Source organism: Phalaenopsis equestris, unplaced genomic scaffold (assembly GCF_001263595.1).
Source record: "Phalaenopsis equestris unplaced genomic scaffold, ASM126359v1 Scaffold000390, whole genome shotgun sequence".
Lineage (NCBI taxonomy): Eukaryota > Viridiplantae > Streptophyta > Magnoliopsida > Asparagales > Orchidaceae > Phalaenopsis > Phalaenopsis equestris.
Window position 1 is genome coordinate 104,115 of NW_018164832.1, and position 27,911 is coordinate 132,025.

Consider the following 27,911-nt stretch of genomic DNA (forward strand, 5'->3'; position numbering starts at 1 on the left):
AACAAAGAGCCACCAAAACTGAGCTAAAAGATGAAAACCAATTAGCATAGTGCACACAACCACATAAAGAAGAGAGAAAAGAGGTGAAGAACAAAGAAGACAGGAAGAAGAGGGAACACCGCACAACCACCAAACCTAGCCGATGAGAGGGGATGAGAGAATACATACCTTAATGGAGTAATAAAAAACCAAAAAAACTACCAACTGAAGTGTTCTACAAAACTGAAGAATTACCTGCACCGCACAAAGCACAAACTGCACAAACCACGAAATTTTGAGCAGAAGGAAAGAGCAGGAGAGGGAGAGGGAGAGGAATGTAAGGGTTACCGAAATACCCACTCACAACTGAAAAATAAGCACCGGAGCCACATGTCCACGGGAGAAAGATACTTAGAGTAAAAGAATCGCGGAAGAGGGAGCAGGGTTGAGAGAGACGGGTAATGCAAGAAGAGGGGTCGTGGGATAAATATGCCCGCAGTCAAGAGAGGAGAAATACGGGCTACGGGGTCAAACTCACGACCATTTTTTAACTAAATTTTTAAACAATGCCGTCGCAATGCGATAATCAAGCAGTCCTATCTGCGTTTTTCGGGCCGTGTGACATGAAAATACGGCTCCAAATGAACCTTAAGTGATGTGTCTATTTTTATTTTATAATGTTATGTATTGAGTTTTTATTTTTTAAATATAAGATTTATTGGTAAAAATTGCTCTATTAAAAATAACATTATAACATGGGCAAAATGGTTACTTATTTAGATACAGCTTTTCAAACTGTAAAAAGTAAATCTTCAGCAGGCAGAAAAACTTATTTTATTATTAAGGTGCAACTGCCCGAACGGACCGTCGACCGTAGGTTACCATTGGATCAAAAGGCCGCCGGGAGACTGAAGTCCAGATCGTTGCTTTCCGACCTTGTAGTTCGCAGGCGATACCGAGGTGAGTTAATAGGGTTTCTCTGCGGTCTATGTTTGCCGCTTTGATATATCGGGGGATTCGTAATCTGCGAAGTTTTTTTTTCTTCTTCTCTTCTTTTTGTTTGTGGTCACTTTGGTTCATCGATTATTGAACTTTTTGGAATATATCTGGGTTACCTCTGTTGCCAAAACGACCAGAGCTCTGATTTTTCTTTTGTTGTACTTGTTCGCGCTTTGAATCTTAGATTTTGGGTTTTCCCGGAGAAAGAGGGGGTGTATTCCTCTTGCCTCGTGTTTTGGATTACGGTTGCAGATTCTGCGGTAGTGCAGTATTGTTTTATCTGAGCATTAATAAGCATGAGTGATTTATTTTCCCTGAGCAATCATAAACTGCAGGCTTTGAAAGGAGAAGTAGATAACTGATTGGTGAATATGATATTTGTGAGGACGTTTTAAACCTCTGTGCCACACAATCTTTATAATGTAATTGATGATATTTTGGGACTGTTTGGATGCAATGGAATGCGTAAAACTAAGAACTATTGGTCAAGTAAGGCCAGCAAAATAGCTACAATGGAATGTCTAGATGTTGTGCCTGCTTGATTTATTTGAACCCAAATAGTTGGGACAGGGCTAGATATGTGTGTGTGTTTATGAACAGTGAATAAAGAGTTTCATACAAATTTATTTTTTATATTTCAAAAAAGATTAAGCATGATAAGATACTTTATCCTGAGCCTACTGACACGTGGGAAGAATAGTACCCAGCAATTTATATTGTGTAGCTCTAAATATTTAAATATTGAATGAGTACCATTTTTTTAGAAGATTTGATATTTTGATGTATATTAAATATGAAGATATAGTGAAATATCTATTGATTTGGTTTTTTAAATATGCATATATTAAGAGTATAAACACACCATAGTCAAGTTCAACATCATGTGTATGACTTTTCTGAATCTCTTGCATAAAGATGTGAATTATACGACAAATAAAACACCCATTCCAGACACTGGACTTTAAGTATTTGTCATGAACCATATAGAGAATGAATCAATGAAGACGGTTTGTTTGTTAACATTAACTCAAATAAGATTTGTGATGGTCATTTTATATTGTAATGTGAAAGAATATTCATAAATATGTGAATAAGTAAACATTTTCATTCATGTGTTTGTGATTGTATCACTAACTTAAGGTATGAAACATACAAATAGATTATACTTCAGATAAAATGTAGTATACTATTTTATGATATAAATCAACCCAAGAAGGAATAAGGTTCAAAATTTGTGCCTTCACATTTAAACACATTATGGGTGCCTTTAGGGTAACATTTGCACAGATTTATAGATGGTTGCTATACTTCTGTTTTGGTTACAATTTTTTTTTGTTAATTTTATATTTTTTTATTAGATGAATTTCACAGCTAGATTTTCGAAAGTGCGGTAGCTATAATAAAATTTTTATTTGATTTAATATTTTAAATAAAAAATAATATTCACGACTACTTTCAACAATTATTATTCTCTCAAAATAGTTTCACAACTAATTTTATAGATTGCAACTATTACGAATGAATCACATATTTGAAGCCCTAAACTTTGACGCGTTAAAAAAGAGCTTTTATTTGAAGTGTCAAAAGTTATAATCTGAATTATGGTTTTTTTTGAAAGAATAAGGGTATCTTTTAAAAATTTAGTTTAGAGAAAAGTGTCACAATGACTTCTTGACTCTTTGTTGAGGGTTATATTAATCCAAGCCTATAAGAGTGTCAAATTAGTTCCAACTCTTATAATATAAGCTGAAGTATTTCCTGTCTTCTTTTAAAGAGAGGATTATTTCAATCACCATTAAAATATTCTAGGTATTAATTTGACTTTTTTTTTTATAGATTTTGAGACTAAAATGACCCTGTATAAATAGTTAAGAGCCATTTTGGCATTTTTGTCAGTTAGTTTATGTTTCAGAATATTAGCTATACTCTTACCCACCACTTGGAGATGCCAACCCTTATTTTACTACTTTTTACATGTCTTAGTTAATATTATTTTCCGCATTTTTTGAGCCCAAATGTGTTTCATTCTAATTTATTTCTCGAGATTGTAATATGTGTTGCAATCCCTTGCATATTTATTTATGATTTTTTTCTTAAAGAGCTTCATGTTGAAACTTGAAGGGCTGGGGCATGCGGGGTGGATCGTGGAGTGGTATCAATTATGCATTCCAAATCCAAATAGTAAAAAGAGTCCATATGATTCATGTGGCTGATGTTAATGTGATTCTTACAATCTTTTTTTTGTGAATCGAACTCATGACCTTAAACCACATTGGTGACAACTTACTCATTTTATTAGGTTCACACTCCCTTCCATTCTGAAATAGGATTATCTGTAAAATTTTGCTTTTAATGTGCTGTTTTTCGTTTAAAGATGGGGATCTGGTTTTTGCTTGGAACTTGTAATGTTTGGAGTGATTGAAGGGCAGAAATGCTGGGATGGAAAGGATTTTGCGCTATGACAAAATTGTTAGTTTTGGAAGTGTTATGCTTTGATGGGAAATGAACTATATCAAATTATTTTTTGAATTTATTTTGTAGAATTAATGACTTGTTTATCTTGTACAATTTAAATGGATAAAGGCACCAACATTATTTTTTAATTCTTAATTAGATTACAAAAAGCATGTTATAGATGCCAATTGTTAAACACCACAATGTTTTCCAATGCTAATTGCCGATGCAGGACACTAATATTTGATATATTATTACATGCCTTATTTGTCATGCTAGCATTTGCCTTATTAAAATCAACTATATAATAAATATGTAATCAAGAATATATTTTATTTACATGATTCTTTTGTAAAAGATCCCATAATTATTTCTTTTGATTGCCCTTAGATTGTTTTTCATTTTGGTATTTATTAAGCTAATGAAATTCTCCTTGCAAATAAAAGGATGCTTGTATTTTGTAAACAATATTGAAGACTCAATCTAAAACTTACTAGCAAAACTAGACTATTCTTTCCTTTGTCTCCTTCTCTCTTAGCTCGTCTCACTCTTACCCGATCACTCTTTCTTATATTCTCTATATCTCTTGAAGTAGTCATGAACAAGGTGACCCAAACATTAATGCCATTGCATTTGATCCCCATCAATTGGTAATACAGTTGAATTGGTCTGTTTTGGTTGTACCACATAAGTCCTAATTTTTATTTCTTATCAAATTCGGTCTCTAGATGCTTCTCACCCTTCCTGCTTTTCTCACACACATACAATAAATTTTTTCATCCATGCTTTTAACCTGGCAATCAAAAACTTCATGAAAATAGGATATGAAAACTTAAAACCCAAGTAGCCTTCTCAAAATTTTTATAGCCTTATTTGTTCATTCTTGCAAAGCTAAACAATGTGGCAAGCTCCAAATCAGACCAAACTCTCACTTATTTTTTTTCCCCCTTATTTTGGTCGGCAAAATTTCCTTCTTTTACCAATCAAACTGAGAATCTGCCATCCTCTCTTTGAATTTCTCCCTCATTTGAGCCCTTTCCCATAGTCCTAAGTTATTTCCATAAATCTTCATTCAAATTATTTCTTAACACCTTCCTTAAAAATCCTCTTAACTCAATAAATCATTCAGAGATGCCTGAATTTTCTCTTTACTAAAAGCTTCTTTACACCTTTGATTCTCCTTCATACACACTCCACTCGCCTCATTATTAATTTACAAAGTATTACCTTCTTACGTCTACTTGTTTATTGTCTTCTTATGAACTCGTTTTATGAGGGCCATTATAAATGTGATTATTATTATAATTAACATAATGTTGATGGAAACTAAAACTCATATCATTCACATAAATATCATGTTTCTTATCACTATCCTTGATGATTATTGTTATGATTAAGGATATCAAAGATCTCGTTCAATTCTCATGATGATTTTGATAATCTATAGTATTTAATTAAAGATATGGATTAAACGTATGTATTGCTATACATATCAGATCGGGATTATCTATAAGATAACATAGCCTCTCAATGTCCACATGACCACTGCAAGAGCTCTTATCATGTAAACCAATATCATTTTATTGTTCTAAGTCCAACTTTTTCTCTAATTGGTGCAAACAAGATGTGTGAAGATGATATTTTTGAGTTTCATGAAAGAGATACTCAAATTAAATGTTTCACATATTCTATTCACCCCTCTAGTAGCTCTACCGACTTGAGTACATTCACCTGCTCGTCTTGTTGAAAATGATTGTTTAGCTCATATAATCTCAAATTTTGATTTTATGATTGTGCTTGTGTGTGCTGTTTAGCCTGGACAAAACTCACTTATGAAAGTCATTTCACTATGAGCTGAGGTGAAGATGAGATATTTATTTAGCATGGCTTAATGATATCAGTCACTGTTGCTTCGATGACCCTATTGATGGAGGAATAAGGTGTTTTGCAACATCCTATACCCCTGCCGCTTTGTCACATATTGCATAGGCTGAATGCTTTTCTTATACGCTTGGTGATCATAAACATTGGCAAGATGTATGGGGAAATCTTGTTCCAAATCCCTGGAGTATCTACCAATTGCCTAGTCATCTCTCATCACATAGGTTCTTTATGAAGGACGTTGACCTCTTCCACTTATGCCAAACTATGGTTCCTACAAGTTTCTTAGTGTATTAGGAAGTGCACCAACCTGCTTAACCACCAGCACCTCCATGATACCGTGTCAACCTATTCAACTCTTAAGGGAGTTCTTCGCACCTTTATGTGATGCAGGACAGTTTTATTTGATCATTTCTTGCTTTTTTTGAACTTATCATCAACTTTTATTATAATTAATCATCTCATAACCACTCAACGTATTTTTTTTTGGAAGATTTATTACGATTACTCTGGAATGCTTTTTAAATTGTTTTTTTTTCTAAGATGATGATATTTTCCGTATAAATTTAAATGATGCTTGTAAGTTATAAACGATCTTGATGATTAATAGAAACAATTGCAAGCAATCCTAGCCTACTCTCTTCTTAGAATCTCATGTCCTCTTTTCTTGGGTTTTCTCTCTTACATGGCCTCTCCTTTTTTCCAATTATTTCTTTAATCACTCATGGCAAGCAAATCCATACAGTAGTTTTGATTCATTTGATTTTCATCAAATGTACATTGTTTCTTTGATTTTTTTTGGCATTTTAAATTCAGTTACAATAACTTTTTTTATTTTTTATTTTTGCATTAAGCAATTGTAGAGTATTTCTTCTTATCAGAGTTTACTTGTGGACTTCCTTTCGTGCTTCAGTCCCTTCAATAAATTCTTTTTAACACATTGTCTCCACCTTTTGCTTCCCTCCCCATATGGCATTCACCTCCTTTATTGTTTTACATTAGTGGTGTTCTTACACCAAATTCATTTATTTTTGTTAACCCACACATTGGTTTCACGTCTTCCCATTATCAAACACCCACTTCAACCACATGGCTTAACGCTGTGCACTTGGGTTTTAGTCTAATGAATTTACCAACCTATCCCCTCTATTAGAACCAAGAAAAAAAGTGGTCAGATTTAGTCATTTCTTTAGTCAACTTGAGTTAGTTTAGCCATGTGCACGAAGTCCTCCAAGCTTCCAAATATCTTTTCAGAGTCTTGATAATTTTGATAGGTCTTCTACCAATATTGTGGATGGTGGTAATGCTTTTTCTCTTTTTTGTGATGAATTTCTCATTCATTATCTCTTCTTTGTGATGGATTTCTCATTCATTTTTCTCTAAGGGATGATTCTTACAAGCTCGACAATACATTTGAAGCATCCAATTCTTTCTTTAACAACAATTTAACTCTTCACGGTAGAGTTTTTTGTCACTCAAGTGAATTGATGCTATAAAAATAAAATTTAAAATTTATAGTAATAAATTTTATTTCAAATTAGGATTTTTAGATTTATTTGTTTTATTTTATGTGCAATTATATCTTGTGATAATTTTAGGATTGATTTGATTTTGGTCCTCTCTGTATCTTTATGTCTATAAACATGGTGAATTATGCCTTGTGATGGATCAATGAGTAGAATGATGTATTAATTTAATTGCAAAGTTTTCTCTTGGCATCTCCTCCCGGGAATCTCTTCTTGATATTACATCTCTATGCATTGCCTCTCCTACTCTGAGGCATTATTCATCTCTTCCCGGTTTTCTTCTTTCATCGTCTTTGATATTTCTTCTATGTTGTTGGTTTAATTATGTTGTCTGGAAAGTTATCAATTATTACCATTCCAACTGAACAAAATTTTAGGTTGTGACCCTTTTTCTCCCTAACACCTTGTTAGTTACACTTTATTGTCGTAAAACCCAAAAGGATTACTATCATACTGTTATTTTGCCCTGGTGATACTATTTCTTTTTCCATATTGCACATTCTTAGATTATGTCAACGATCAAAGGCAACATTAATGCAAACTATGTGTTGTTGGCTTTCAATGTTCGTATGACACTGCTCTCGATTCACTCTTTGTTAATTTCATTTCTATTGTAATGTATTGTATGGCCATAAATGACCTATTGACAGTTGTAGGAAACATAACATTGATTCGATGGGGATAGATGTAATTGCTGGTATGAGTTTCTACCATTTCTGTTGTATTGTATTATATGGTCATAAATGGTTTATTCATAGTTGTAAGAAATATAATATTGACTAGATGGGGATGTATATGATTGCAGGTTATGAATTTATGCTGGTGCATGCATTTTTGAACTGTCCTTGGACACTCATAGTTCTAATTTTTTTAAAGTGGCTGACCATCCTAGGGACATGATATATCTGTTATTTATTGGAGGACTAATTGTATATTATAACAACTTAGATTTTTGGTATTTAGGCTTTTTTGAAATTTATAAATTTGTTGACTTCATTTGTATTTGGTCGAACAAATTCAATTGAATACAATCAGATTCAAGTTTCAGTTTATCTTGTAGGATTTATGCTACATGACCCAAGCATAAATTATCAAGTAATGATAATATTCGACTTGTACCGAGTATAGTACCTGAATTGTCTCAGGTTGATTGCTTTTGTTACTCTATTTGGGAGGAGTGGATGGTTGATTAAGTGTGTCGTTTAGTGTATGATTGACTTATGTTAGGAACAACATGACTAGATGGTTAGGAGTGTGAAAAATTGAGTTGATTAAAATTTTCTAGTTATGGTTGTGCTGTGGTCGTATCTTGATCGAGCCATTGGATTGGTTGGGCAAAATCTTCCGAGCGACGGGCTAGTCGACATGAATTTTTATTACTTTTTTATTTGAGATAAGTTTTCAATCATGTTGACAACTTGTAGTATGTACGTACAGTATAGAGCTTTTCTTACGCATATCATTTTGTAGACTTTCCAATAGAAAGATGAAGATAATTCTAGTATATGGCCACATCCCCCATTAAAAATGGAACCACTAGGATGATGCCCAAGTGTGCACAGTGTTAGGAAGCATTGCGATGGCTCAAAATGTTAGTTGAGTATCATATTGCTAATTGATCATTATCTTTTTGATATTAGTGTAAATTTTTTTATTATTCAACGAAAGAATATAAAATAGTTCAATTGTGCATTTTTAGATGAAGATGATATTAAAAATAAAAGTATATTGACATGACCACCAATTGAACTGAGTAATAGCTATGAAGAACCCTATTAGTCTTTTAAAATGTCTAACTTGAAACTTGATATATTTTGGAGAGTTATGTTATTATTTATTCTTTTTTCCTTTATAGCATTTAGAATTTGAGTTTTTTATCCACTAGCTCTTCAATGCTAAAATGCTAATATTAGCCCCCCAATAATAGAAAAATGTTCATCCACCCTTAATTGGTTTGGATTATTGATATGGAGAGTTCGTGCAAGGTGAGTCTCTATCCTTGACGTAGGAATGCATTGATTCTAATGTAAGATTTAAAGTTGATTTAAACTTTTATGCACAAATCAGATCAAAAGCTGTAAGGATTGTAGCCATTGCATTATGAGGTTGGTTTTTATTTGATGAATGAAGGGGTGTTAGTATTGGAAGTATAAAAAAAATTAACTCGAACTTGACATGAAAAATTTAGTGCTGGCTCTAAAAATATACGCACAACTTTCTTGATTTTTTTTTTTTATTGTTGGGATTAATTTGTTCAAAAGAAAGATTTGATTTTTAGATCAGAGACTACTTAGAGATTTCTTTTTGTATTAATGAAAATTTCATGTATCTAGTTCTAGGTTTTCCATAAGCGCAAACTTTCATGATTAATTATCCATCTCAGTGGTAATAAATAGTTTTTAATTAAGACTAGTCATTAGATATTAAACTTTTAGCATTAAGTAGTAGTTTTTTGGTATTCGAATGAAAAAAAAATTATTGTTAGCTTAGAGCGGTTGTTGGTGGAATAATGGTGAACCAGATCAACATTTCATAGTTTTGTTGTGTGGGATTATTGTGGATCCTAATTTATTTAGTTAGACGAGGTAGTCGACGTAATCTGACACAATGATTGTCATCCACTGTGGGTTACGTTGCCTATGGGGATCTTCTAAATTTGAGATGGATGTTTGTCTAAGGTGATAATTTTAAGTTTATCATCACTAAAAAAATGTTGCGTCCTACTAAATTCACCATAATTCACCATATTGACATTTCAATAGGATTGAGCCATTAATGAACATCTGTTTTTATGGTGATTGTAATATAACAATATCATTTTTTGGTAAATCACCCAGTTAGAGGTATTTGGTTATAGCAGCTTCATTTTGTGAGGTCATTTGATGACAAAAGCATGTTATCAAGTAATGCATGTCACGTCCTTATGAGATCTTTTAAGAGTGACCATAGAGGTACATTCGATACGACATTTTTTATGATCCTGAGTTAATTTTAAATTTACACCCTTGATAAATTGATTCAGAGGGTGGATGCATTTTATTTGTTCAACTTTAAGTGGCAAGTTTCATTAATCAACTTTAGATTTCTTATAAGTTTTACTTGACATATTTTTACATTTGTCAATATTTGGGCCCAAGGTGATTTGCATTGGAATTTGGGGGCTTTTTGATACTTGGGTCTACTTCGATTGAGATTTTCTGCTAACATGACCATCGCATGGTGAAATTACATGAAAGATTTACAATTTTAGGACTTGAATTTTGAAAATAGTCCACCTCCAATTGAGATTCATTTTCAACATGGTCATTATTGGGTTATTTGAATTGTTGAATTTGTTTACTTTGATGTTGACCACTTCATACCCTTGCTTATAGAGGAACAAATTTCTAATTTGTAGAATGCTTTAATTTGCTTAAATACTTGTTGATATTGGTGTAAACAAGCCGCTAAGCTTGAGCATAATTTCTCGAGTTTGAGTTATGGTACATAGGGGTACTTGGTATAAAGGAGAAATGATAAAAAATTACTTGATGTAAGAAAATAAACTAATTTTTTTAATAGTTTATTCTTAAATTCTTGAATTTAAAAAAAATTTTTTTGCATTTTATATTAGATTTTTTTTTTTAAATGAGCTAGCTCATGAGCTAACAAGTCAAGTAACTCTAGCTCAAGCTTGACTTGTAGCTCAGTGAGACATTTATTAAACCAAGCTCAAACCGACTCATGATTTGGCTTGGCTTAGTTATAATTCTACTTGTACTACAAACTTTGTCGACTTTGCTTTGTGCATAGATGGTTGTGCTGGTTTCTATGGATTAGGATTTTCTAATCAATTTTTTGGGAATGAGATCAAGGGATTTTAGTTTGAAATGATTTTTTTTTTTTTAACTTTTTTATGAAAAGCCTTAAAAAAGCTGTATGAGAATGGAAGCCAATTGATTATGTAGGTTTCACAGTTTGGCTGCAGATTTGTCCAACTAGAAAGCTCTTTTTGATTGGTGTTATAGTTCTTGTAGAGGCATAAATTGTTAACTATGGTTCCAAGGATACAGAGGATCGAACTTCAAAAGATGAGACTCATGTCCTTGTCGTGAAGGGGAAACCCACTTGAGATAAAGAATAACTTGATAGAGTCAAGTTTGATCTTTGAAAAGAAGTTTGGAATTTTCAAAATAGCTAAAGATATTTGCACGCTTCTATAAATGGGATAAGTGTTCATTTTGTGTTTAGTCCACATAGTAATGTTAGATATTTGATTATTTAAGATGTTTGTTGAAGCACATGCAAGTAAATTTGCTTTTATGATTTGATATGTTAGGCACTTATTTTTCAGAATTATCGTGCAATCTTAAATGCAACAACAAATTACTTGTCTTATTCAGAAGGTTTTTTGTTCGCGAGAATATGCTATCATTCATGGGAGTGTGTTATCTCTCGCGACGTGCATGGACTGCTTTTAGCACGTGATGCACATGTCACTTAAAATACTCGTATAACCCATGATGTGTAGTGGACTAGACCATTTGATTCTATTTGAAAAGGTTCTTATTCTCATAAACACATGGTTGCTTGACAGATACGAAGGCTAGGTTGGTTGTCGTTCATGTGAATGTGTTGTCATTGAGATGTGCATATGACGCTGTATTTTGAGTCTATTTTTAGCTTTTAGTTCACTTATGTGTGTTAGTTTGCAGATTTAGTTGTGATTGTTCAAAGTTTTAACATTTATTAGGTGTCTTCTCGCACACTTCATTTTCAGTACTTTTTTAATGTCGTTTAGCAAAATTTTTTAATTTTGTTATTTTTCAAGTTTCTAAGCATCTATCTCACGTGAGAGGTATTTATAGAAAAATAAAATTTTTAAAAAGATGTCAGATTCTCTACCACGTAAGAGGCATTTATAGAAGTTTCGACATTCCTATCGTGTTAGGCAAGGACCCCATAATCGAGTATTCTTCTCTTTTATACTAAAATATGAAGTGCGTTTGTCTTTGTGCATGTAATAAACTTTTTGTCATCACGATAGTCTCGCTGCATCAAGAAAGATGTTTATAGATACATATTTTAGTGGCGTGCAGTTTTGACTTCCATCTTGCCAAAAAAGATGTGTATGTCTTCCACCATCTAGTAAAAATTTGTATGGGTGTTTGCACCCGAAAATTAGTTGTACAATATTAAATTTTCCCACCGTATCGGGATGATGTGGATGGATATTTAGATGTCGGTGCGATGGACTTGCTTTAGCACTATATCCGCGTGGTTTGGCTTCTGTGACTTTTGAAAATGACATTCATCTCCGTCTCATAACAGTTTGAACGACACCTTTTTATAGTACGTAATGTTAAGCTCCCTTCAAGTTGCATGGTTATATCTATAATATGTCTTTAAGCGACAATAATCTGTAAGAACAAGAGGGATGGGAGAAGAATATCTCTCATCATTGCTTGGTTGAAACTTAACTGAAATCAAGGTATCTATACTCCATTTAGCTATATTCTTTTTTAGGAGTCAAGTTCTTGAATAATACTTCTCCAACATTGAACAGTACTTATCCAACATAGTTTGCACCTTCATTCTTCTTGTAGATCAGTACCCTGTGATTGAAGACAACATCTAACCATTGTAACAAGTGCACCCATCACTTAAAGTTTAAAGCAACAACTACAAATTGGGAGTATATTAGTACATCTACATGATTATCGCTGCAAAGTAGCTCATGCTTAGCATAAAGAGGAGAGAGGGAGAAAGACAGAAAATGAGAAATTCCCTTGAGAATTGAATATAGAACTTATTACTTACCATGATGCCATTGGGTATTTATAGAATTTATACGCAAGGCCACATAAAGGATGCAGTATGAATATAAACGTTAGTGAAACTTGCCTTCAACTATCCTAACTGAAAACTATTTGGTTGCTAATAAACCAATCGACATGGAAGCACTTATAATAAACAATAATATGCCATACAAATGCCACCTTAATTTTACATCGAATTTACTCATTCTAAAACGACATTCAACATCGTCAAACAATAGTCAATGTTGCTTACAAGCATGCCTTTCTTAACATGCGCACAATATTATGATCTTTACGAATAATTTCATTGCCACATTCTTGCAGTTTTTCATCCACATGCTTTATTCTTTCATGATATATGATTTCTGGCAAAACATATAGCCCCCTTGACTTCCAAAGCAATAAAATGTTGTATGTAAAACATCTTGATTGGACAGCTCAAACATTTACCCTTTCTTCTAAAGGGCTTTTTTCACAATTTCGTATTCTAATTTTATATATTGCAAACATGAATCCCATCTTTGTTAAAGAAAAAAAAACTATAGAATGTAAAATTAAAAGCAGTCAATGGTTTTCTACTGTCTTCTTTTGCTATAAAATCAAAATTTATATTTCAACTCATTTCATGTGAAGCTGCACGTGCACATCTCAAGCTTGATTTATATTTTCCATTGAGATATCTTAGGACCTGTTTAATTACCTACCAATAGTACATGGATCAACTATATATATGTTAATTACGGTTAAACTATGTGCCAATCAAGTCTGTTACAAATCATTACATGCAAATTCTCCTAAATGCATTTTGGTAAGGTATTCACAAAACGTATATCCTCTTATCATGATTTGTCAGTCAGATATTTTGCTTAGCTCTATATGCCGAGCCAACTGCATTAAAAGAATTTTTGAATGCAAACCTTCTCGAAAATTTATTTTTCTCTATCTCCATTCGAAGAATCCTTTTTGTAGGATCCAAGCTTGTTACTTCAAACCTAAATAAAAAGCCCTCTATTTCAAATTTAGCTTGAAATATTGATTTAAATTTTGTAATCCCCTCCATGCTTTTATTCGCAAGAAACATGTTATCAACATACATATGGAGATAAACTAATTAAAAAATTCATGATTCTTTAATAAACTGAAGATTCTTATTTTAAAATCAATCTTTAACATGCATTCATCAAATTTTATATTCTATATTTTTTATTTTTGTATGTCCGTAAAAGTATCTTATAAGAAAGCATTCTTGATTTTCTCTTTTAATGAAACAATTATGTTGCTTCGTGTATAGTATTTCTTCCAATTCTCCACATGAAGAAATGTCATCTTCAAACCCATTTGCTCAAGTTCTGTGTTGATTTGTGTAATTGATGTGGGGCATAACAGGATGCGGGCGTCGCCGCTTCCGGAGATACGGAAAACTTAATGCGGCTTGGACCGGTACTAGAAGAGATGTTTTGAGGGCCGGCCGATTCTTTTTCTATGTGGGATTGTTGTCCAAATGAAAGGGGGCCCACTCTTAATTACCCTAGTGCTTTTATTTTCTTTTTTCGTGTTTAGGTTTTAGTTTTTGTCGTGAGTTTTGTTTGGCATGGCCGCGTGTCTCTGGTTTTCCGTCTAGCTTAAGGGTCGAGTGGTGCTTCAGTTGTATCTCACTCCCGAGATGGTGATTTATCTTTCCTCGACTTTTCCACATCCCTCCCACTTCACTGCTTCGTGCCCCCCTTCGTTGTAGCCGTCCAGAACAACCCTTTTTTGCTGTTTTCCTGGAGATTTTTTCTGTCCAACCCTTCATCTTTGCTGCCATCTCTGTTCCAGCCCTCCACATTTGCCGCTGCTGCTATCCTTTTTGCTGCCATCACGGTCCCACCCACCTTGAAGCAGCCGCTAGCCACTCCTTTTTCATTTCTTGCAGCCACCTAACTACCCAGCCGCCCCAATCACCCTCTGTTGTGGTTGCCTTGTTGTCCCTGCCACCCCTCCATAGCCACCCGAACCCCTCCAACTACTGCTGCCTCCACCCTCCACACCCCAAACAACCATTCCGATTTACCTAACCAACCTCCATCATCCATGGATTAAACACTATTGTGAGTTTGCGTGTCGTGTTATTGCTACTTCCTATTTTTGTTGTGTGATTGTATTCCCTATTTTGAATTAATACAGTTTGGTTTTTCTATTATTGTTTTGGTTAATTCAGGTATAATTTGATATCAGAGCTAGCCTAAATTTAGTCCCATTATAGGGTTTCCAAACCAGCTCCCTTCCCAAAATAGTTTTTTTCGCCTCTTTTCACTCAAGCCATCATTACAAACCCGAGACATGCCACTGAGGAGACAATTGTCGAAAACCTGATCGAGAGGAAATAACACATTGCCGCTTATGAGAAATCCACAAATAGATGTGCATGAACCTATCATGGAAGCGGTGCAGCTGGAAATTCTCCAACTGCAGCAAAGGCTTTCCTCCTTCGAGAAGAAATGACTAGGAAGGGTGACTTGCTAGTTTAAAAGAATGTCATGAATCCCTTCAACTAGGTAGATTTTAGAGATGAAGAACTATTACCTCAAAGGTTTGACATGAAATACAAGTGAAGTCAGGATCTTGAAGTAAAGGTAGATTTGTCATATTTTGATTCCCACTTGGATTTGGACGAGTTCATCGAGTGACTCTGGATCGTAGAACATGACTTTGAGTACCAGAACATCCCATCAGACATAATGCTGAAGCTAGCCGCCAATAAGTTAAAAGAATAGCGCATCTCTATGTTGGGAGGATTTGAAGATGTATTTATACTAAGAATGAGAATTAAATTACTACCTCTTCTAAGAAGAAATGAGAGTTGCAACTCCTATGCCTACCAGTTCATTATAGACAGATGTTCAAACCCTAGCTTTAAAAGTAAAGAGACATCATCAGATGACTGCTACATCTTAAGATCGAGTTCAACTTCAGGATCAAGCAACCATAATACATCTAGCTGACCTTGCCAAAGGAGAAATAATTCGAAGTGGAGAGTAGACAGATCCAACCAGTATTCTCAAATTCATCACTGCCAAAAAGTGCATCAAGTGCCACAGTTTTGGACATGGTACATCAGATTGCCCAAATAAGAGCATAGTCTATTTCAATAGTTGAAGAAATGAGCAATGATACAGTAGACATTGAGAAGGTGAGGATATAATGAGTACCAGATTTCAATTGATGAGAGAAAGATGCACATAATTCAAGTTGAGCCCATGAGAGAGACTCCAACAAAATTAATATTGGTTGTCCCAGATGGTCATGAGTATCACAAATCAACACCAGGCACATGATGACCCCAGATAAGAGAATTTCAAACTTTTTAGATATATATTCTATTTCTTGAGTTGCCCCTATTGAGGGAGATCCATGTTAGAGATAAGAAGCTTTTGTGCCACTTCTGGAAAACTATATGGAGTCATTTGGGTATTAAAATCATTTCAGCAGTGTACTCACAGATAGATGATCGACATGATGGATGAACCACTACGTTGAAAATCGCCTTTAGGAATTTTGGGGGAAAAACATCCTACAAGGGGATTCAGGTTTTGTCAGAGAAGAAGATACTTCTCATGAGTGGCTGCTATTGAGAGTTGCCTAGCCTTTCACAAATTTCAGTTTAGAGTTAGTTTCTCTGGACAAATTTGTTTATCGAATGTGCCTTGCCGAGTATGGGTGGAAGAGGCAAAATACATATTTAACGACTCTAGAGTTTGTGAAAATCTGCGTTTATATGTAGCTCCAACTCAGATTATCTTATTCTATCAGGATATGCTTTGGAATGATACCACCTGCACAGTTGACTTACCTGAAAGTTATAGTAGCTCCACCATCTTAAACGTGGTCAAATTGATGTTATACTATGAGGAGACAAAAACTTCGACATATGAGGTTGAAACTCCCTAACCTCAGGAGATTGACGCAGGGCGTAACAGAACTTGGGTTTCGTTGCTTTTGAACCGGATGCAGGAAGCTTCATGTGGCTTGGACCGGTTCATAAGAGGGGATTACCACCCAACTGAAGCGGGGCCCACTCCTATTTACACTAATGCTATTTATTTGCTTTTTTGTGTGTAGGTTTCATTTTTTTGTCGTAATTTTATTTGGGATATGAGTTGCTGACTTCTCTAGTTTTCTTGTCTTGGGCTATATCCAATGGTTGAATGGTGTTTCAGCTATCTCACTCCTGAGGTGGTGGTTCATCCTTCATGCTCCACTGCCACACATTATCCCTCACTGCAGCCACCCAAAACAGTTACTTGTTGTTTTTCCTATATATTTCCTCTGTCCAACTCTTCCTGTTCGCTGCCATCGCTGCTCAAGCCCTCCCATCTTTGTTGTCGCTGCTGTCCTGCCCTTTCACTTCGTTGCTATCACGGTCCTAACCACCCTGAATGAGTCGCCAACCCCTTCTTTGCCATTTTCCGCAGCCACCTTACTTCCCAACCGCCCCTATCACCCTTTGTTGTGGTTGCCTTACCGCCTTGCCGCCTTGCCGTCCTTGTTGCCTTGCCACCCCTTGACACGGGGCTATTCTAGGCTGAATTGGCGGCTGAACCTTGGACCGGTTCAGCTAATAAGGTGCAGGGGGGCCGACCGACCCATTTGGCATGGTTATGGTTGTCGGCCAAGGGGAGGGTCTCCTCATTTCTACTTATCTAATACTTATATATATATATTCTTTGTTTATCGTTAGGCTTTGCGTTTTAGATTTCCGCTGTTAACGTCTTTCTCTCTTGTGAGGGTTGTATCCAAGGATAGATGATGCTCCAACTGTATCTTTCTTTGAGGCGGCGATTACTTCCATATTTCCTTCCATGTTGCCCTTGTTTGCCTGTTGCCGCCCCTTCCCTGGGCCCTCTTTTTGCCATTGCCGCCTCTACTTGCACCTCATCTTGCTTTCCAACTTTTGCCCAACCTACTGTCGCCCATTCCATAGCACTGCATATTGCTATTCAAGCCCCTTGCTGCTGCTACCACACCTCACCATAGCCCATTTGCTTGCCACCGCACCTCCATATCCTTCCTTGCTGTCCAGCTGCAAACCATCATTCTCGTCCTTGCCCTAAGGTGTCTCTTGTGTTTGTGTCGCTTTGTTCCTGCTTTAAGTATCTTTGTTGTAACCATTTTGAACTTCAGTAATAATATTTTTCATTCTATTGCGGTTTGGGTTAACTTCTGTATTAATTGGTATCAGCGCTGGTCTAACCCTAGTTCTGTCCTATTGTTTTCTAGCATCCGCTAGCTGGTCTTACGCTGGAAGAGATACAACGAGAGTTCTGTCGACTTTAGTAGAGACTTGCAGAGATTGATGATGGGACCCAAGGAAATTACCTTTGATCATGATATGAAGAGTTGAAGGGGAGAAAAGAACGAGTATCTGAATTCCTTTCATTGGGAGGACTTCAGTGATGAAGAGAGCAGACCATGATGCTTCATAGTTCATTAGCAGAGGAGTGTGAGAGAGGAGCCAACATATAGAAGAGAGAAATTTCAGAATAGAATTGGATCCACCAGAGTTTGATGAAGGTATGGATCCAGATGATTTCATTGAATGACTGCAATCATATGAGAGATCTTCGAGTACAAAGAAGTGCTATAAGATAAGATGGTGAAACTTGCAGCCATCAAATTGAAATAAGAGTGATTTCTTATGGTGGGAAAATCTGCAGAGACGAAGAAAGAGGCAGTGACAAGATTATCTGGTGGGAGAAGATGAGGACGATGCAGAGGAAATGCCTACCGTCTCATTACTGCTATGGCATATTGCTAAGACTCCACCTACAACAAAGAGACATATTAGCGGAGGACCACGACACAGTTTGACTGGTTGCAGATGAAATGTGAAGTGGTTTGAGCCAAAGAGACATACTATAGCTAGATATATTGGGACCTGAAGCTCAATATCAGAAATGTTGTGATGTCCATACCTTAGCTTTGAAGGTGGAAAGACAACAGAGAAGCAAACAAGAATCCTCATTCGGATAACCCCTTACAACTACAGCTACCAACAAGGCCACACCTATTGGAGTTGGGAAGACCGGACAGGGAAATGAAAAGTCGGATTTGAGTGGAAAGAAACCCAAAAAGGGTAATTTACCTGGTACAGTGCTTGTCAGAAGATGTTTTAGGTGCCACGACTATGGACACAACCTTCAGTTGCTCACGAGCCGAGTTGTTTCATTCACGGAGTAGGGTGTCGTTGAGGAAGTGGACGAGGAGAAACAAAGAAAGATTGGAGGAGGAACTCCAACTCCAACGAAAAGAAGGAGAAATGGTAGTCATAAGGAGGGTCCTTCAGACTGAGCCGAGGAGGGATCAATCGTGGCTTAGGCATATTATTATCTGCATCAAATGTACCGTGAAAGGAAAGGTCTGTTGCTTGATTATAAATGGTGCGAGCTATGAGAATAAAATTTCCATTTTGATGGTGAAGAAATTGGGGTTGGACACACATAGGCGTCTTCAATCATATTCCTTTATTTGGTTGAAAAGGGGAAAGGAGATACACATGGATCAACTATGCCTGGTTGAGTTTTCCATCAGAGATCGACTACAGGAGTAGGTGTGGCGCGACGTGGTACCTAGGGATGCTTGCCATATTTTGTTGGGGAAGCAATGACAATTCGATCGCAAGACTCGACATGATGGGTTCAAGAACACATTTATTCAATGACAATTCGACCGCAAGACTCGACATGATGGGTTCAAGAACACATTTATTCATGAAGGTTGGAAGACAATTCTTTTGCCCTTCCAGGATGCGAGAGGAGTAGACATAACAGAGGAAACGGTAGTCCCAAGAGACAACTTAGTCGGTGCCAGAGGCTCTAGTGGCAATAACTTTGGTCTTGGGAACTGAGGTGGAGGCTAAGTTAACAACACACATAGAACGCTTGCTTTGTTGCTTTTGGGACGTGATGACCAACATCCTTCCGAAGGGATTGCACCACAATTGAGGGACATTCAATACGCCATAGATCTCATATCTAGATTAGTGTCGCTTAATAGACTTGCCTACAGATTGAGAACCGCAGAGTAAGAGGAATTACAACGACATGTACAGGATCTTGTTGTGAGGGATTTGGTTAGCGAGAATACCTGTACGAGTGCTATCCCTGCCTTGATGGTGCCCAAGAAAGATGTATTATGGAGAATGTGCATTGACGGTCAGACCATCAATAAGATTATTATCAAATATTGTTTCTTCATACATCGCCTGTACAATCTTTTGAATCAGTTGCATGGATCCATTGTCTTTTTCAAGATCAAATTGCACAACAGATACCACCAGATCCGAATGAGGCTAGGGACGAGTGGAAGACCGCTTGCAAGACCCAGAATGAATTATACAACTGGACAGTTATGCCTTTCAAATTGTCTAATGCACCCAACACATTCATAAGATTGATGAATCAAGTGTTCCGAACTCACATTTGGAAGTTTGTAGTGGTATTTCGATGATCTTCTGGTATACAATATATCCGATGAGGATCAGTTACTGCATCTGAGGACAATCTTTGAGATTTTGCAATCAGAGAGACTATACACCCATCCATAGAAGTGTCACCTCCTGAAATACATATGTTTGTTTTTTGGGTTATATTGTGTATAGTGTAGACATTCAAATGGATCCCACAAATATAGAGCTCATTGTTAGTTGGGCAGCACCTCGGTCTTTTATCGAGTTGAGACAGTTTTTGGGGCTAGCATCATGCTATAGGCTATTCATCAGGAGCTTCAACACTATCACAACTCCCCTAACCGAACTCTTGGAAAGGGATAAATTCCAACGGATAGAGGGAGCTCAGGCTAGTTTAGATACACTGAAGGAGCATGTGACCCAAACACAAGTATTGTTGTTATTAGACTTTAATCAGATGTTCGAGTTGGAGTGTGACGCCTCCAATTTGGGGATCAGAGCATTATTGAGCCATGAAGGCCACTCCATAACATTCTTCAGTGAGAAGTTGAATGGATCCATGAGACTATTTGACGTACGATAAAGAGTTCTATGCGATCGTGAGAGCTCTTAATCACTGGAGTCACTACCTATTGACGAGCGAGTTTACCTTATTCGTAGATCATGAGAGCATGAAGTTCTTGAACAGCAGAACAAACTGAAGGGCTGCACGAATCCTATGTGGAGTTTTTGGTGTCATTCTAGTTCCTGCTTATGCACCAGACGAGAAGCGAGAACCGAGCAGCAGATGCACCGAACCACTGTCATTTGCTAATCTCTTTTATGTAGACTTGAGTCTTAGGCTTTTAGGTAGTAGATAAGTTGTACTGGATAAATGAAGATTTCAAGGAGATATGGGAGCAGTGCAAGGAAAAGCCTACCGAGTAGTACGACAGGCCTGATAGTTACTTGTTTTGCGACTAAGTTGTGTATTTATAGATGTTCGCGGAGAGAGTCTATTATTCAGGAGAGCTACAATGGAGGACTTGCAGTACACTTTGGCAAAGATAAGACTTGCACTTGTGAGAGAACATTTTTTTTGCCACAATTGACGAGAGATATGGAGCGGTATGTTAGGTAATGCAAGATTTTTTATGTGATAAAAACTAGAGAGCAGAATGTAGGACTGTACACCCCATTACCAGTACCTGAGGCCCCGTGGGTGCATGGATTTTGTGGTGGGTCTTTCGAGAACACACCAAGTATTCTATGATGGTTTTGGTGGATAGGTTATCATGGATGACACATTTCGTACCATTCCACCGGATGCTGGATGCATCACATGTTGTTGATTTGTACTTCAAAGAGATCGTGAGACTACACAGGATACTTAGGACCATCACTTTCGACAGAGATGTTAGATTTTCGAATCACTTCTGGAGGTCCTTAAGGGGGAAGCTTGATACTAAGCTTCAATTCAGTTCGGCAGCTCCACAGACAGTCAGATGGGGATTGCGAACAAAAGTCCGGGGAACCTTTTGAGGTGCTTCGTTGGAAAGAATATGAAGCATTGCGTTTTGATTCTAGCTCAAGCCGAATTTGCTTACAAATAGGTCTGTGAGTCAGACCATGGGGCACACCCCATTTGAGATTGTGTACGAGCGCAACCCTCTAACTCCACTTGACTTGGTATCACTCCTTTCGACGTCAGAGATTAGTGAGAATACTAAGAAGAGGGTACAAGAGATTCAAATGCTACACAAGGTAGGAAAGAAGATCTCCAAGCAATATCGCAAGTACCAAACACAGGGAAATAAAACTAGAAAAAATACTACTTTTCAAGAAGGAGACCTAGTGTGGATTTGGTTGAAGATAGAAAAGTTTTTAGTGGGAGTTTTTGGCAAACTCAAGCCCATAAAAGATAGACGTTTGAGGATTCTCAAGAAATTGAATGACGTTGCCTTGAAGATCAACCTACCAGGGGACTACAACATTTCTGCTACTTTCAATATATCAGATTTGACTCCGTACTATGAAGAACTAGAAGCTTCGAAGAATGAGGTCGAAGCTCCCCAACCTTAGGAGAGTGCTGCGGGATTATCTTGGGTTGTGCCGGCGGCTAAACCTTGGACCGGTTCAACTAGGGATACAGGGGGGCTAATTGACCCAATTGGTTGGGTTAGGATTGCCACTCAAGAGGAGGGTTCTCCCCTTCCTAGTTATCTACTTTTATTCTCTTTGTTTATGGTCAGTTTTTGCTTTTTTGAATTCCTACTATCTACTTTTTTCTCCCTCGTTAGGGCTATATATGAGGACGGATGGTGCTTCAACTATATCTTGCTCCGTGGTGGTGATTACTTCCATATTTTCTTTCCTATTTTCCTTGTTTGCTTGTTGCCGCACCTTCCCTGTGACCCCTTCCACGATTGCCACCTCTCCCTTCACCACATCTTGTTGTATGGTCGCATTAGCTCTTCCCAACCTGCTATCGCTCACTCCATAGCACTGCATCTTGCAGTCCAACCACTTGCTGCTGCTACCATGCCTCCCCATAGTCCATCTGTTTGCTGTCGCATCTCCATATCCTTCCCTAGTTGCTTTCCAACCACAACTCACCATTCTCATCCTCGCCCTAGGGTTTTGCTTATATTTGTGTCGTTTTGTTCCTGTTTTAAGAGTTTGTTGTAACCCATCTGAATTTTAGCAATAATATTTTTTATTCCATTACAGTTTGGGTTAACTTCGATATCACCCCTACATGCTGCCACCCATCCACACTCACCTGAACTCCTCAACTGTTGTTGCCGCCACCCTCCACAACCCATACAACCCATACAACCATTCCGATCCACCTGACTGACTAACACCACCCCTGGATCAAATATAGTGTGAGTTTTGTGTCGTGTTGTTGCTAGGTCTTGTTTATTTTGTGGTTGTAAATCCCTATTTTGAATTCAACAATACTATTTGGTTTTCCTATTTTTGTTTTCCTATTTTTGCTTGGGTTAATTTAGGTATCAGCAACAATTGCAAGCAATCTGTAGATTGATGTGTGCCGTATAACTAATATAATACTTTATTGTAGTCGACACATGGTGAAGCCTCTTGACTTTTTTCCTTTTGAGGAACCACTTCAACTAGTTACTTGCGGTGCTTTAGTATGCCGTCTAACTACCAAGTTTTGTTTTGCTTTAATGACAGTATTTCTTCTTACATAGCCATTGCTATTGACATTTTATATCACCCTTCATGGCTTATTTGTAGGATTTTGGCTCATTTCATTATCAAATTTGTAACGGAAAGTGTGGAAGTATATATTTTGGGATTAAAAATGTTTACCTTTGTGATTTTTTGACAACATGCCGATGATTCTATCTTACCAGGTCATAAGCTCTTCTCTCTTTTTTCTTTCTTCTGATAATTTGTTATCCAGATTTTTCAAAATGTGCTTGAGCTGGTTCCTGATTGTTGCCGATATAACTTTCTTCATTTGTTTATTCCAACTCAAATTTCATTATCACTTGAGGATTAATTGACTTGTCATGGGCTTTATTCGTTGAAATAATTTCATTCATATGTTATTTACTAAATGCAACATCCATACTGATCATGCATTTTATAAATATTGGTTCCAAGCATCATGACTTGTATCTTTTATCTCCTTTATGGTTGCCAATAAAAATGCATTTAATTGCACATGGCTCCAGCTTATCTTTCATGATTTGAGCATATGATCTACATTCAAAGGACTTTATTTCTGAATAATCGATTGGTTTTCTACTCCAAGATTCATGGGGAGTCTTTAAAGTTCAAACAAATAATTGAGGATGAGCATTTATTGATAAAAATACATTGCAATACTAACCACTTTTATCCAAAAGCTTTCAAAAAAGAAAAAAAAATCCATACATTTGACCTTTATAAGAATGATCCTATTGATCTTCTTTGCCAACCTTTTTTTTATGTGTGGTCATCCTCGCTGTGTAATGGCTTGATATCCCTTGATTTTTTTATTACCTTTGAATTCATTAGCACAGAATTGAAGTCCATTTTCTGTCCTTAACCTTTTTACCTTATTACAAATGTGACTTTCAACAAATTTTTTACATTTTTTGAATTTCTAAAATGCTGTTTTTATTTTAAAAAAATATACCCACTTCTTGAATAACACTAATTGAAGGAAAGATAAACCTTTCACGTTCATGTGAGTGATCTAATTTAATTTAGTCAAGAACTCCATTTGTCAAGTGCATAAAAATAAATACGAATTTTTTTGCCTTTTCTATAACACAATGTTCACAGAAGTCAAAGATTATTAATTTTGCTGCCCCGTATCAGACCTTGTTTCTCAAGCTCTTTGTGCCTCTTTGACTTATGTAGTTCATATACCGTAATTGGATTACAATTGTTAGTTTATAGTTATATCAATTTGTCTTCTGATGTTTGTTCCTTGAATCTAGCAATTTAATTCATTGTTCAAGATTTGTTTCATCACAATAAATAAGCCCTTCTTATAAGCTTAATCTTTCACTTCCACCCTTGAATTCATAACCAGATTTGTCTAGGATTCCTAATGCAATTATATTTCTCTCGAGTTTAGGTATATAAATCACTTGTTGCAGTTGCCGTTCTGTTACATCAAACATGTGGAAAGAACAACCTTAATAAAGAATTTGATTTTTTACTAGAATCAGATTCATTGATGGAAAACACCTTAGCACTTTCATATCCCTCCTTAACTACTTTTTTGTTGTCTTGATTGTTTCAATCTTTTAAGCATTTATCATCTTCCTTTCTTTGCATCTCTTTATGAAATAACCTACTTTGTGGAAAATGAAGCATATCTCCAGGATATTTGACTTGGATTTCGATTGAAATTTGTTGCTGAAATCACAATTCATTGTTGTCCATGAGCTGTAAAGCACACACAAACCTTTTGTTCATTTGATTTTCTATCTAATATAGAAAGAGTGGTTTCATCATATAACATAGCGTTTACAAAATATTATGCCTTTTGGTCTGAAGATTTTAAATGGACCCTCTTATTTTTTGTATTCAATGATTGTAAGATCCATAATGACCTTGTTAAAGTCAGTCAAACTCTTCTTAAGTGGTTTAGATTAATCTATTTGCAAGGTGTATAGCCTTTTCTTAAGAATTGATTTGCATTTGACCTCAAGTATATGGATTCAAGCTTCCTCGTAATGCTATTTGTCCATTCCTCTGCAGTTTTTCTTACAAATTTCTGCTCTAACACTCAAAATATCTCATTATGAGCTTTTATCAACAAGATTTGATTGATTCTTTTGATCCAACTTTGCCATGCTTTTTTTTACAGTATCAAATTCAATGCTTGATACACTAGCACAGCAATCTAATTAACCCTGTGAACTTTCTGATAGCCAATCTTGCTGATGACATATCCATTGTACTAATTAGTATGAGAAAAGAATTCTTTTCAACGCTTCTTGATGGAATCCCTTGTCGAATCCAAGGTTTCCCAACTTCAATTAGTTTTGTCCTTTTCCAGTATTTATGTGCTTGAAGCACGGTTTGTCTCTCATCTTTGTCAATGCTTTTATTTTTGTTTCGATTGACTACTATGGTGGAGGACATAAAGCATGTGAACTAATAATTATAGTTATTTGCATTACAAAACAGAGCTGGCCGGGATATTTCATGATAACCCATTAATGTTTGCTCATCGGTTTGTGAGTGGGAAGCAGAATTATATTGAAGTTTGGCTCCCAATTTGCTCCATAATGTCTTCCAAAAGTGACTTACAAACTAAACATCTCAATTCGATGTGATAGTATGTGGAATGCCATGCAATCCAACCATCTTTGAAGTACAAATCGATAATATGATAGGCATCTAAAGGGGTTTTGCATGATACAAGTGAGTCATTTTGAAGAATCTATCCACCACCACTGTGATAGAATCATTGTGTCGTTGCGTGCATGGTAAACCAAACCCAAAATCCAAATTAATATTCATCTAAGCAAATTCAAGAATGGTCAAAGGAAGGTATAAACTTGAATTTTGAGTCCTTATCTTGGCTAAATGGCTAATACGACATCTTTTCACACGACGGTCCACATCTTTATGCATGGAGGGCCAATAAAATTTCATGAAGAAGAGCTAGGGTCTTATCTCTTCCAAATGAGCGGCTAGGCCCGTCATGGCTTTCCACCATCATGGCCTCTCGAATGGAGGAGCACTTATGAATGCATAAACAATTTTCTTTAAAGAGGAAATCATCTTTGACGTGGAAGGTTTTATAATTTTCAATGAAACATTGTTGCCATGCCACTCGAAAATCAGAATCCTTGACATTCATTCCCATTTTAGTTCAAAACCACAACTCTAGCATGCAAAACTAATAGAATAGCTTATCAACGACTTAGAGCATCGATTACTGGATTAGAGTGTCCTGATTTGTGCGTTAGAGTAAACTGAAAGGCTAAAATATATTCACTTCTTTGGCGTGTCTTCCCTTCAATTTATTTTGATTTTGAAGATATTATAAAGCCTAATGATCTGTAAAGAGTATAAATCCGTTAGCTAAATGATAATGACTCCAATTTTGTAAGACTCTTACGATCGAATATAATTCCTTATCATATGTTGAATATTAGTTTTTGTAGTCGTTGAGATTATAACTAAAATAGGCTACGGGGTGTCCTTGTTGACTAAGAATGGCTCCAATACCGGTGCCAGATGCATCGTATTTCACCTCAAACAAAATATCAAAATTTGGATGCTTGAAAATTGGAGCGGCACATAGGCCCTATTTCATGTGATCAGAACTGAACTTTGCCTGTTCGGTTCAACAAAAATGGTCAGATTTGAGCAAATCTGTTAGTGGGGCAGCGATGGTACTAAAATTCTTGACGACCAGTGATAAAAAGAGGCCAACCCGTGGAATTCTCATACTTTTGTGATGGAGCTAGGGGTCAACCAGTCCCTTATAACCACAACTTTGCTGGAATCCACCTCCATTCCGGCTGCTGAGATCACAAATCCCAAGAAATTAATGTGGCCAACTAGGAATTCACCCTTTTACTTATTGGCAAAAAGCTTTTGTGATAATAGGACCTTAAAAACACTTTGTAAATGTTGCAAGTGTTTAGATTTGCTAGAGTACAACAACAACAACAACAACAACAACAACAACAAAGCCTTAATCCCACTACGTGGGGTCGGCTACATGAATCCTTTTTCTCCATTGCATCCTATTTAGTGTCATATTTTCATTTAGTTCTAGTAAATTAAGATCATTTTTAATACAATAAGCCCAAGTCTTCCTAGGTCTACCTCTGCCTTTCTTAACACAAGTCGAATTTAAAACATCTACTCTCCTAATCGGATCATCTAATGGTCGACGTTTAATATGACCAAACCATCTAAGACGACTTTCTCTAATTTTGTCTGTCACAGGAGCTACACCAACCCTATCACGAATATATTCATTCCGCATTTTGTCTCTAAGTGTAAAGCCACTCATCCACCTAATCATTCTCATCTCGGCAACACTTAACTTATTATTATGCTTCTCTTTTAAAGGCCAACATTCAGCGCCATAGAGCATTGCAGGTCTCACCACCATCTTATAAAATTTTCCTTTCAGTCTTAGCGGTACTTTTCTATCACACAAAAGGCCCAAAGCATTCCTCCACTTCAACCAACCAACTTGAATTCTACTATTAACATCCCCATCTATATCACCATCGCTTTGGACAACGGACCCAAGATATCTAAATCGTTCACACCTTTTAATAATTTGATCACCCAAAGTAACACTTCTGTCACTAGAGCTATTAATACTAAAATTACATTCCATGTATT

The 27,911-nt window shown here is 36.3% G+C and overlaps 1 protein-coding gene across 1 annotated transcript in view; it reads left to right on the forward strand.

Moving 5' to 3' along the window:
* Positions 1-818: 818 nt before the first annotated feature.
* Positions 819-27,911, forward strand: part of LOC110026637 (dolichyl-diphosphooligosaccharide--protein glycosyltransferase subunit 4A) — a 33,418-nt gene continuing 6,325 nt past the window's right edge. The window contains exon 1 of the mRNA XM_020727645.1: positions 819-939. The gene's annotated coding sequence lies outside the window, so the exon portion shown is untranslated. The remainder of the gene's footprint in view (positions 940-27,911) is intronic.